Raw genomic sequence first — 10,986 nt, 5'->3', positions numbered from 1 at the left:
TTATTACTAATGCATTCCCTTACTGGAATCTTGAACTTTCCAGAGGTTTACCGGTTTCAAATGGCCTCCTGTGTAGTGTGCTTTATAGTGTCATTTCTAATCACCCAGACACTGACGCTTTGACTCAGTACCGGCAACATGTCAGAAGTGCCGGTATGCACGAAAAAGTGCCAGTACGCTAAAGACTAAGATATTGAGGTGCCAGTGCGTACCAGCCCACATCAAGCATGTCAACAAAATGAAACAAATATTTAGAACTTGGCCTAATTCGATGTTCAAATTTTTGTTCTAGAAATATATGCAAATTAGTTTAATTGGAAAATGCACCATTTGCATATTTAAACAGATTGTATCCTAAATCAGAAACTTAAAACACAAATGTAAAGTAGGCTAATACAAAAAGTTTTGCAATTCTTATAATGTCAACTGAAGTGATCTATCGCTTAATATTTTTAACCTGTTCTCCTGGGGTGTCTTGCCTCCAATAACTTGCAGGCTGAGCGTTTCAATGTGTCCTTCACAACAACAAAAAATTGTTATAACCAAAATGTTATTCTTAATCAAAATCAAACTTCAATCTCCTGCTGCTTTTGGATTTGCCTAATTTTGAAGTTTGCATCATTGATTTGAAATGATCTATTAGAGCACTATTTGACTTGAACACATTTCTTTATTGCAACATAAGCAATATATAGACAGCAAATATCAAACTAATTGAAATGTTGTGATACTTAAAAATAAATGAATATTTTTTATGAAGAATATATTTAAAAACAGCTGCTCAAAGAGACAATAACGAGACTAAACGTAAACGCAGTGGTTTGGGAATGAGCATTGGCCTATAAATTGGATGCAATGTCCTCACGTTAAATCGGATGGGCTGGCTTTTTTTTTTTTTTGACACCATAATCATTAGACTATATACACTGCCAGCCACAAGTTTGGAATAATTAAGATTTTTTAAAGTGTTTTTGAAGTCTCTTGTGCTCACCAAGGCTACATTTATTTGATAAAAAATACAGTAATATTGTGTAATTTTATTACAATTTAAAATGACTGTTTTCTATATGAATATGCTTTAAAATGTAATTCATTCCTGTGATGCAAAGCTGCATTTTCTCTGATTTTCTTCTGATTTTTTAATACTCCAGTCTTCAGTGTCATGATCATTCCGAACCATTATAATATAGTTATATTCATGAATTTTTCTGTATTTATATTCGTTACATTTCTGTATGTCATAGTAAAGTAGTGTTTGAGATGAAGTGCTTTAATGTTTACATTTGTAATAATTTTTCTCTCAATTTAGTGAAGTGAATGAACATGTATGTGTGATGATGGACTGGAATAAAACTATTTGACCCTATGTAACTTGCACATTCTCCAAACTGTGCTTTTTTAATCATTAAATGGATAGTTCACTCAAAAATGAAAATCATGTCATCTTTACTCACCCTCAAGGTTTTCCAAACCTGTATCTGACCTCTGAATAGCGACCAGCTCTTCGCTCGTCGGATGGGGTTACATGATTCATACACTAGAGGGCGCTGTGAGCGCACTCGATTCAATTTTTCTTTTATAAAGTGTTTTTTTTGTTGTTTTTTTTCAGACTATACGATTCCAGGAAGAAAACATCCAAAATACACCTTTAGGTGTTGCTTTGCACTTCATCTATTTGCATCTGTAGATTTCAATTGCAGTGCATATCGTTTTCACAAAATGAGTTTATTTTCCCCTGAGTCAGAAATCTTCACTTCAGCACTTACGCCAAACATTACAGTTTTATTCTTATCAATATTCTGAACGTTTTACAGAGGGGTTTGTTCATATATATAATTTGCCTGATTGGTTTTACACCACATTTTAAATAAAGGGTGAAAATATATTATTTTTTATTTTCTGAATATTTCTGATTTATGGTTTGATAAAAGAGAAATCCAAATCACCCTCTGTAAAAACCTTTGACTCTAATATATCAACAAAATGAAACAAATATTTTGAACTAGGCTTAATCCGATGTTCAGATTTTTGTTCTAGAAATGTATGCAAATTAGTTTAATTCGATATTGCCTCATTTGCATATTTAAACAGATTGTATCCTAAACCAGAAAACTTAAAACACAAATGTAATGTTGGCTAATACAAAAAGTTTTGCGATACTTATAATGTCAAAGTGATATCTCTTAGTTAATTAGTAATTTTTTTAACCTGTTCTCCTGGGGTGTCTTGCCTTCATTAACCCGCAGGCTGAGCGTTTCAATGTGTCCTTTACAACAAAAAATTGTTAGGCCTATAACCAAAATGTTAATCTTAATCAACATCAACATTTAATCTCCTGCTGCTTTTGGATTTGCCGAATTTTTGAAGTTTGCATCAGGGGCGGTTCTATGGGTGAGTGGATATCCGGGGATTAGACATTAATGTATGTGTCAGAATACACGGGATACAAATAAAATAGGCAATGTTAAGTGGCTTAAATTTTTTAAAAGAGACAATTATAATTAATTATAATTTGCACTTACAAATTGCATAAATAATATTATGAAATTAATGTTTTAAATATAAAATTTAGAACACAGAAATATGAAATGATAGAAAAAATAGAATGATACTTTTAAAAAATAAGACTAAAATTACCAGTAGGTGGCAGCAAGCCACTGTCGTTGAATCATTTATTCAATCGATTCATTCAAAACGGCTGATTCATTCAGGAACGAAGTAAGAAAATGCCTTTTTATGACTGGGTCAGTGAATCACTGATTCAACGCGTTCAAAAAATGCTAATTCATTCACTAAGGAAACACCTCTGTGCAGAGAAGCACAACATGGCATTGTTTAGAATCCTTTTGCGTGAAATATAGCAAAAAAACAATATCTTCTCTACGAATGAAATCACTTAATATTAACTTCTTGTTTATTGACTTATGTTGCCCTAACACTTAGAAAAGTCTGCCACAGACCATGTTAAATATTAACCAATCTGTTTATATAATCGGTCTAAATGTGTGTGTGTGTGTGTGTCAGTCGCATATAATACCATGATTAAAAATCTATACTTGTTACAGTAACAATAATCTAATTTTAACAGATAGTGAGATCGGTATTATGAATTTATAGGCTACAGTAAGTTTACAAATACCTGAAGCAGCTGCATTTTGCTGTTTAAGTGCTGGTTTAATAGAATTATTTTAATGTGCATGAAAACTCAATCTTGATGTGCTCAAGTAATAAAAACATTCGGGGCTTCAGCCCCCTTAGCGACCTAAACCCGACCTAAACCCTCCCCTAGCGCCGCCCCTGGTTTGCATCATTGAAACGATCTCTATTGTATAGATCGCTATTTGACTTGAACACGTGTGGATCAATATATAATTTTGTTATTGCAACATAAGCACATAAGCAATATCTACTCGACAGCAAATATCAAATTAATTGATATGTTGTGATTCTTAAAAATGAATGAATCTTGAAGAATATATTTAAAAACTTTATTAATAATGATTAATATTGTACATGTATTCAAGGTGTAAGAAAATGTTATTACACATTATGTGTGGTTTTTAATGCACATTGAAAGAGTTTTTATTATTGTTATTTATTTATTTTATTAATTTAATTATAACATTACTGTCTTTAATTAAAATAATTATATTTAACAATTTATTTTTTATTTATTTTATCTTACTAATATCTAAGATGCCTAAGGATTTTCCATTTTTTGTTTGCACTAATATCTACTAATATCTTACTAATATCTATAAGATCTCTAAGGATTGTCCATTTTTAGTTTGCACTAATATCTACTAATATCTTACTAATATCTATAAGACCTCTATGTATTGTCCATTTTAGTTTGCACTAATATCTTAACCCTGCTCCAACACACATACCATGTAGTTTTCAAATAAGCCTGTAGGACTTGTTTGGTTGGATCAGGTGTGTTTAAATACGGTTGAATCTAAACTCTGCAGGGCTCTGGCCCTCCAGGAATTGAGTTTGACATCCCTGATCTAAGATGTCTAAGGATTGTCCAGTTTTTGTTTGCACTAATATCTACTGATATCTTACTAATATCTAAGATGCCTAAGGATTGTCCAGAACTGTGAGGAGAGAGGTTTTCTTTCTTCAGTGGAAGAGAACGAAGGAATGTCATTTCTTTTTGGGGGCTGGAGAAGGCAGTGGAGGAGCTCAGAGGTGAATTATTCCACAAAGCAAGCGTATAACTCTTCCTTCTTGTTCTTTGTTTCCACTGGTTCCTCTGTCTTTCTAATGTTCTTCAGAGGCTGGCTCCGTGGCATCAGCTTTTTTCCGGTCTGCAATAAAGACGCGACTTAGCTTAGTATCACACTATTGATCCACATTACAATATTTGATAAGCAAGACAAAAGTATGGGATATGTAGTGCTGCTTCTGTGTGCGACTTACAGGTTTCGCTGAAGGAGAAAGCGATCTCGCTAGTCTCTTCTGCCTCCGTTCTTCCAGCAAAGCTTCACGCCTAATGCGTTTCTGTTCCTGCTCGCTGTGAAAGAGAGAAAGCAAGAGTTAAGCAAGAGATTATCAAGAGGTTTTAAAGAGCCACTCAATCATGCAGTTCGCCATTATACTGACAGCACTGCAGTTTTAAGAAAATTATAACCACTGATGATCATCACTTCGTGTCATAAAGATATGTATTTTTATATCTTACCTGTTTTCATAATGTTTGAAAATCTGCTTCTGTAATTTGCAGAGCTTCTCAGCTGGCATGTTTTAGATCAAATCGAGAGAGTCTAAAATCCAGTCCTCGAATTGGAGCAGTATCATCAATGGATACGAAGAGCTGTAGGCTTGCTCCCCATAGCTCTCGGTGACCTTCGCGAGCTCCTCACACAACTGTTCGGTCTTTGTCCTTTTCTGGTGAGACAAAAACAAAATGATGAGATCACATGTGACAGAGATCAACTGCACAGTCTCTGATTACATTTGGACATGTGTGAGGGTGTGGCAGCTTTAGACGGGACACATTGTGCACTTACTTTCATTCTCCTAGAGCCCTTGTCACTATTAATCATCTCCACTTCTGCTTTCAATTTGTTTTGTTTCTCCTGCTCTTGTTCAATGCAGAGAGCCATGTTCTGTATCTCCTCCTTCATGCGGTCTACATTGTTTTTACAGGAGATAAACATACAAGACAAAATGCTGTTACTGTGTCTTCGGTTTCCTCAGATTAGAGACTATTTAAGAAATCAATTCCATGTTTGTGTACAAGAAACTTACAGCTTTTCCTTTTCATTCTCACAGTACTTGAGGACCTCGTCCTTTTCCTCACTCAGGGACATGGCATTCGTATATTCCCATGTACATTTTTCAAGGTCCTCTGGGCTTTGGTTGCTGTCCCGTTCCACGCACTCTTCACAGTCTTCCCTCAAATACATCTCTTCAATTTCAATCATGTCTTGAACACGATAGATTTTTCTGCAACATTCCGTAACAGAGATGGTTATGAGTAATAGTATCTGAAGCAGCATCTTCACTGTTGGGATGTGCAGAAATAGAAACACATCAGTTGTGTACATTGACATGACAATACTAATGTGCTTACCTTAGAAGGGCTTTTTCTTCTTTTTCTAATTTTAGCCTCTTCACGAGTGAATCCTGAGCCCTGAAACATGACAACATGAAAACAAGCACCTGGCAATCAGAGCTATATAAATTGAAACCGGATTATTTACAATGACCACAAAAGCACGGATTCAACATTTAACAGTGATGTAGAAATAATTACTTTTGCTCGTTCTTCAGGGGATTCGAATCTTGTAAAGAGGCTTCATAGCTGACCCAGTCTTGTTTTGCCCTGAGCTCTGTTTGGGACACGTCTCTTTCCTCCTGAGAAATTTGTTGGGCCTGAGCATGCAGGTTCTCCGTTTTATTCAACGTATCAATCTGAGAATGGAGCAGAGAGAGAAGTTAGAAGAGTACATATGCCACACCGATGAAAAACCCGATCCACACAATTCTCATGTAGCAGATATTTCATATTACATATACAATTATATATTTATTTGAACTGGAATAATCAAAATATACAAAATTTGCTTACTTTCCAGTGACGACTTTGTAAAATGTCAGCTTTGTATTCTGAGATGGGTTGAAACACTGTCCTCTGCACACTGAACGGCGGAAGACAGGTTTGGCCTCGGGCCCCTGTTGGTCGCGTTCCTGGGGCGGGGCGTCCCTGTCGCCCCTCTCTAATGAATGCCCTGACTTCTTCCCCTGTTTTACCCTCCCTGCTTCGGAGTCCGAAGATCAGAAATTGTTCATCAGCACTGAGGCTGGATCTGTTCACCTTCTTCTGAGGCGGTGGGTGTGGATGCAGTCCTGCATAACATCACATTTATTTCATGTTAGTATGATTCTCATGAAGGAAATTTACTTGATACTCATGCAATATGTTTTAATTTCAAATGTAGCAAACCGGTTACATACAGCAGCTCACCTCTGGCATGGGAAACGCCATGGATAGACGGAAGCTTGACAGCCTGCATTTGGCTGGAGATTGTGTTTTCGCTCACACTAATGATGTTCTGGTGAACGCTGACACTTGTCAGGGGTCTGAGTTTGCGAAATTTGTTACAGTACATTTTCTGATCTAAAAGGGTACAATGACCTGAATGAAATCTTACGAATATAAGTTGTATAATCTGAAATTTTACACAGATCAGAACACTACTGTTCTGTACTTGTCAAGATCTGATTCAAAATTGTGCACTGAACGATGATCATACACTGAATGACAATGTAGATTCACAATCAGATACTTATCTGGAATCTACACTTGATTCAAAATTGTACGCCTTTTCAAAACTGCACTCTGATCAAAAGCTGTTGAGTGTAGACTGATGCAAAAATCGTATACCGACACTAAATCGTATATACTCAGGCAACGAGTCATAATGAAATGAGGTTTGTGTGATCAGAGCGCAAGTCTTTAAAGCCACCAGTACTGTGACGTCACAATTAGAATGAATTCCGCAGCGCGCCGATAATTGGATTAGTAGAATTCTTTTTGTTTTGCTTTAAAAATGTAACCAGCTTGCGCATATAAGTGAGTAATCTAAATTACTTGCAAAAATGTATTAATCCTTTGTGTCAAATACACAAATGCTGACCGAATCTGGTCTCTGAAGCGGGAATCAGCGAGTCAGTTTAAGGAAGAAATGAATATAGTTTCATTAGTTTGACAGGATATTACTGAATCTATTAAGCATCCTTTATGATACGGTAAGGACGTTTTGGCTCTGCTTGGCAGCAGGTGTTAAAAAGCATGCAGTGTGACAGCGGAACAACCTTGTGTTATTATTTCACCCTCTGGTATTGTTCATTTGGGAGTCACACTTGTGTTGTTCGCGGTCAAAAGTGACCGGACACCTGAGATGAAACCTTTTATTTTCAGTGAAATCAATGTGATATATTTTTGTTCGATAATATTTTTTATTTTGTATTTTGCGAGAATTTCATGGTACTATTTAATATTTATGCAATAATTATGATCAATTTTTTCCCCATTGAAAATAATACAAACATTTTTTTCTAATATTTTTCTATTACTTTTCAATTATGGCAGTATTGTTTGCGAAATTTGTTACAGTACATTTTCTGATCTAAAAGGGTACAATGACCTGAATGAAATCTTACGAATATAAGTTGTATAATCTGAAATTTTACACAGATCAGAACACTACTGTTCTGTACTTGTCAAGATCTGATTCAAAATTGTGCACTGAACGATGATCATACACTGAATGACAATGTAGATTCACAATCAGATACTTATCTGGAATCTACACTTGATTCAAAATTGTACGCCTTTTCAAAACTGCACTCTGATCAAAAGCTGTTGAGTGTAGACTGATGCAAAAATCGTATACCGACACTAAATCGTATATACTCAGGCAACGAGTCATAATGAAATGAGGTTTGTGTGATCAGAGCGCAAGTCTTTAAAGCCACCAGTACTGTGACGTCACAATTAGAATGAATTCCGCAGCGCGCCGATAATTGGATTAGTAGAATTCTTTTTGTTTTGCTTTAAAAATGTAACCAGCTTGCGCATATAAGTGAGTAATCTAAATTACTTGCAAAAATGTATTAATCCTTTGTGTCAAATACACAAATGCTGACCGAATCTGTTCTCTGAAGCGGGAATCAGCGAGTCAGTTTAAGGAAGAAATGAATATAGTTTCATTAGTTTGACAGGATATTACTGAATCTATTAAGCATCCTTTATGATACGGTAAGGACGTTTTGGCTCTGCTTGGCAGCAGGTGTTAAAAAGCATGCAGTGTGACAGCGGAACAACCTTGTGTTATTATTTCACCCTCTGGTATTGTTCATTTGGGAGTCACACTTGTGTTGTTCGCGGTCAAAAGTGACCGGACACCTGAGATGAAACCTTTTATTTTCAGTGAAATCAATGTGATATATTTTTGTTCGATAATATTTTTTATTTTGTATTTTGCGAGAATTTCATGGTACTATTTAATATTTATGCAATAATTATGATCAATTTTTTCCCCATTGAAAATAATACAAACATTTTTTTCTAATATTTTTCTATTACTTTTCAATTATGGCAGTATTTCATGTTAAAATAGAGACAATGCCTTTAAAATCCAGTTTTTGAAGGCAGATTAGTTCCATCTGAAATTCCATGGTTTAGCCACTAGACAGAGCTCTATATAAAAGGCTTATAAATCTCTAGTTGTTTTTAGACATAAATACTTTAAGTTGTGGATTTGGATTTATATTTAGACATTCTCAAAGACAACTTTTTGTAAAGGTTTAAACTTTTTTTGTTTGAAATGTTGGTTTGAAATGCCAGTTTTTGTATTAATTTTACTACAATCAAACCTGAACACAAAGAAAGACATTTTATTACACAACATCAAAGTTAAACAAAAATTTAACAAATATGAACAGGAATGCTTTATCAGAGGTTAATCAATCTGATTTCAACCTCTTATTTGAGTCTTCTGGCTCAATTTTGCCATATTGTAATATAGCCACACCAGTAGCCACACCAGTTCATTTGTGTGTGTGTATAATATTGTGTTGTTGTGTGTGCGTGTGTGCTTGTGTGTGTCTGTTTTGTACTCTTGAAGTTTTAGAGTGTCACCCCTTCCTTGGTGTCTGTATTTTTACTGGATCGTGGCTAAACGATTGATTTTATTTCACGTATTTGCAAAAGCATGCTGTGTGTTACTAGTTCATATATGTGTCTGTGTGTGTGTGGGTGGGGTGTCGTTTTTGCACTCTTGATATTTTAGAGTGTCACCCCTTCATTGCTGTGCACTTTTTTTCTGCATCGTGAATGATTTGTAGATTGTACACACAAAAAATTCTCTGTATTTTCGTATTTTTGCATATTTCCCATTCATTTCCAATGGCAGTAATTTTTGACCGTGAACAACACAAGTGTGACTATTTTTTTTTACGACCATTTAGCTTTTTCGAATCAAGTCCACAATTTTTTTTTTGTGGTCACACAGTGACTGCCATAAAAGTCAGCGAGTTTCGTACCATTCCGATGAAGTAGCGATTTTTAAAATGTCAAAACATTTTTTTTTTTCGGTCTAAAATGACCGAACAATACCAGAGGGCTAAAAAAGCTATTTTAAAGGCAGGGTAGGTGATTTTGGTTCAAAAACATTTTTTGTTATGCTGGTTGAAAGTCTCTTCACATCACGATAGCAATCCTGGGTACACACTACAAGATAATCGGGCCGATTTCTCCCCTTTCGACAATCCTAGGTAATGTCCCGATTATCTTGGTGGTTCTAAAGATTATCTTATCAGATTTTCCTGTGGTGTGAGGTGTGACTGAATCTGCTCGGAAGAACGTTGGAGGCGCCCCGATCGCGAATATGTTGAATATTTACGATCAGAAATCCTGATGTGTGGGGGGAACCCTGAGGACAAACGCGCGTACGATCTGGAGATTATCACGTGAAACGAAACAATATCCAATCAGAAAGCGAGCTGACAGAAGACGGAAGCATAACAAACGCAGTCATGGTGCAGCACAAAATTATGCTGGGTACACATCACAAGATAATCGGGCCCCTTTTCTTTTTTTCCCCGTGAATTTTCTGTCAAAATCATTCTAAACACTATCATCGCAATTTCTTTCTGCCTATCGTCCGCCATGTTTATTCTGAAGTCTCGAGAGATTTTGCGAGATTTCCCGTGTTCACAGTCGGGACTCTGGTTGAAAATCTGTTGGCGTGTGGTGTGCTGTATTTGTCACATCGCAGCAAACCACACACTATAGGAGCAAAACGGTTAAATCTAGGATTTTTTGTCCTCATGTTTGTGGTCTCTCACATTTTGAAAATCTTATAAGATTTAAAAAAATCTTTTAGTGTGTACCCAGCATAAGCTAAGTGGTGTAAATTTATTTATACCGTCTGTGGAAGGAGTAGGACCATAAAATGTTCGTCCAATCAAAATGTTCTGTCCGAACATTACGATAGGCTGTCCTGCCTGCCTGTCAAAATATGTATTTGCATTCCTCTGCACACCCTGTTTGCACAGGCATGATACGTCATCAGTGCATTCCAGCGAGAATGATAGGCGTTATTATTGTATTATTATGCGCTTTGTACTGTAATGTTTTCTCACCGGTGAATGAGGTAATCTGACTGCGTTGCATTCAACCGTTCACCAACACCGTCTCTCATTATTGTGTCGCTGGTCAGCGTCTGGTCTGACCGTGCGTGTTCATGTGTTTTGGAGAAGGCATGGCTTTGGAGAGTGATTATGCAGGGACTGGGTGGGATCTTGCTTTCAAAGCTAGCTTGCTATTGCTTAAGTGTAACCTTATTAAGGGGAAATTTGTGTGTTTACTGGATGGACAAAGGTATTTTGTCCATTGTACACATTATGGATGCACTCTAAAAAATGTGGGGTTGTTTCAACCCAACTTTGGGTCAAATATGGACTAACCCA

The sequence above is a fragment of the Sinocyclocheilus anshuiensis genome, unplaced genomic scaffold (genome assembly GCF_001515605.1).
Source record: "Sinocyclocheilus anshuiensis isolate Anshui unplaced genomic scaffold, SAMN03320099.WGS_v1.1 scaffold920, whole genome shotgun sequence".
In the NCBI taxonomy this organism is placed as follows: domain Eukaryota; kingdom Metazoa; phylum Chordata; class Actinopteri; order Cypriniformes; family Cyprinidae; genus Sinocyclocheilus; species Sinocyclocheilus anshuiensis.
This window is presented reverse-complemented; position numbering follows the sequence as displayed.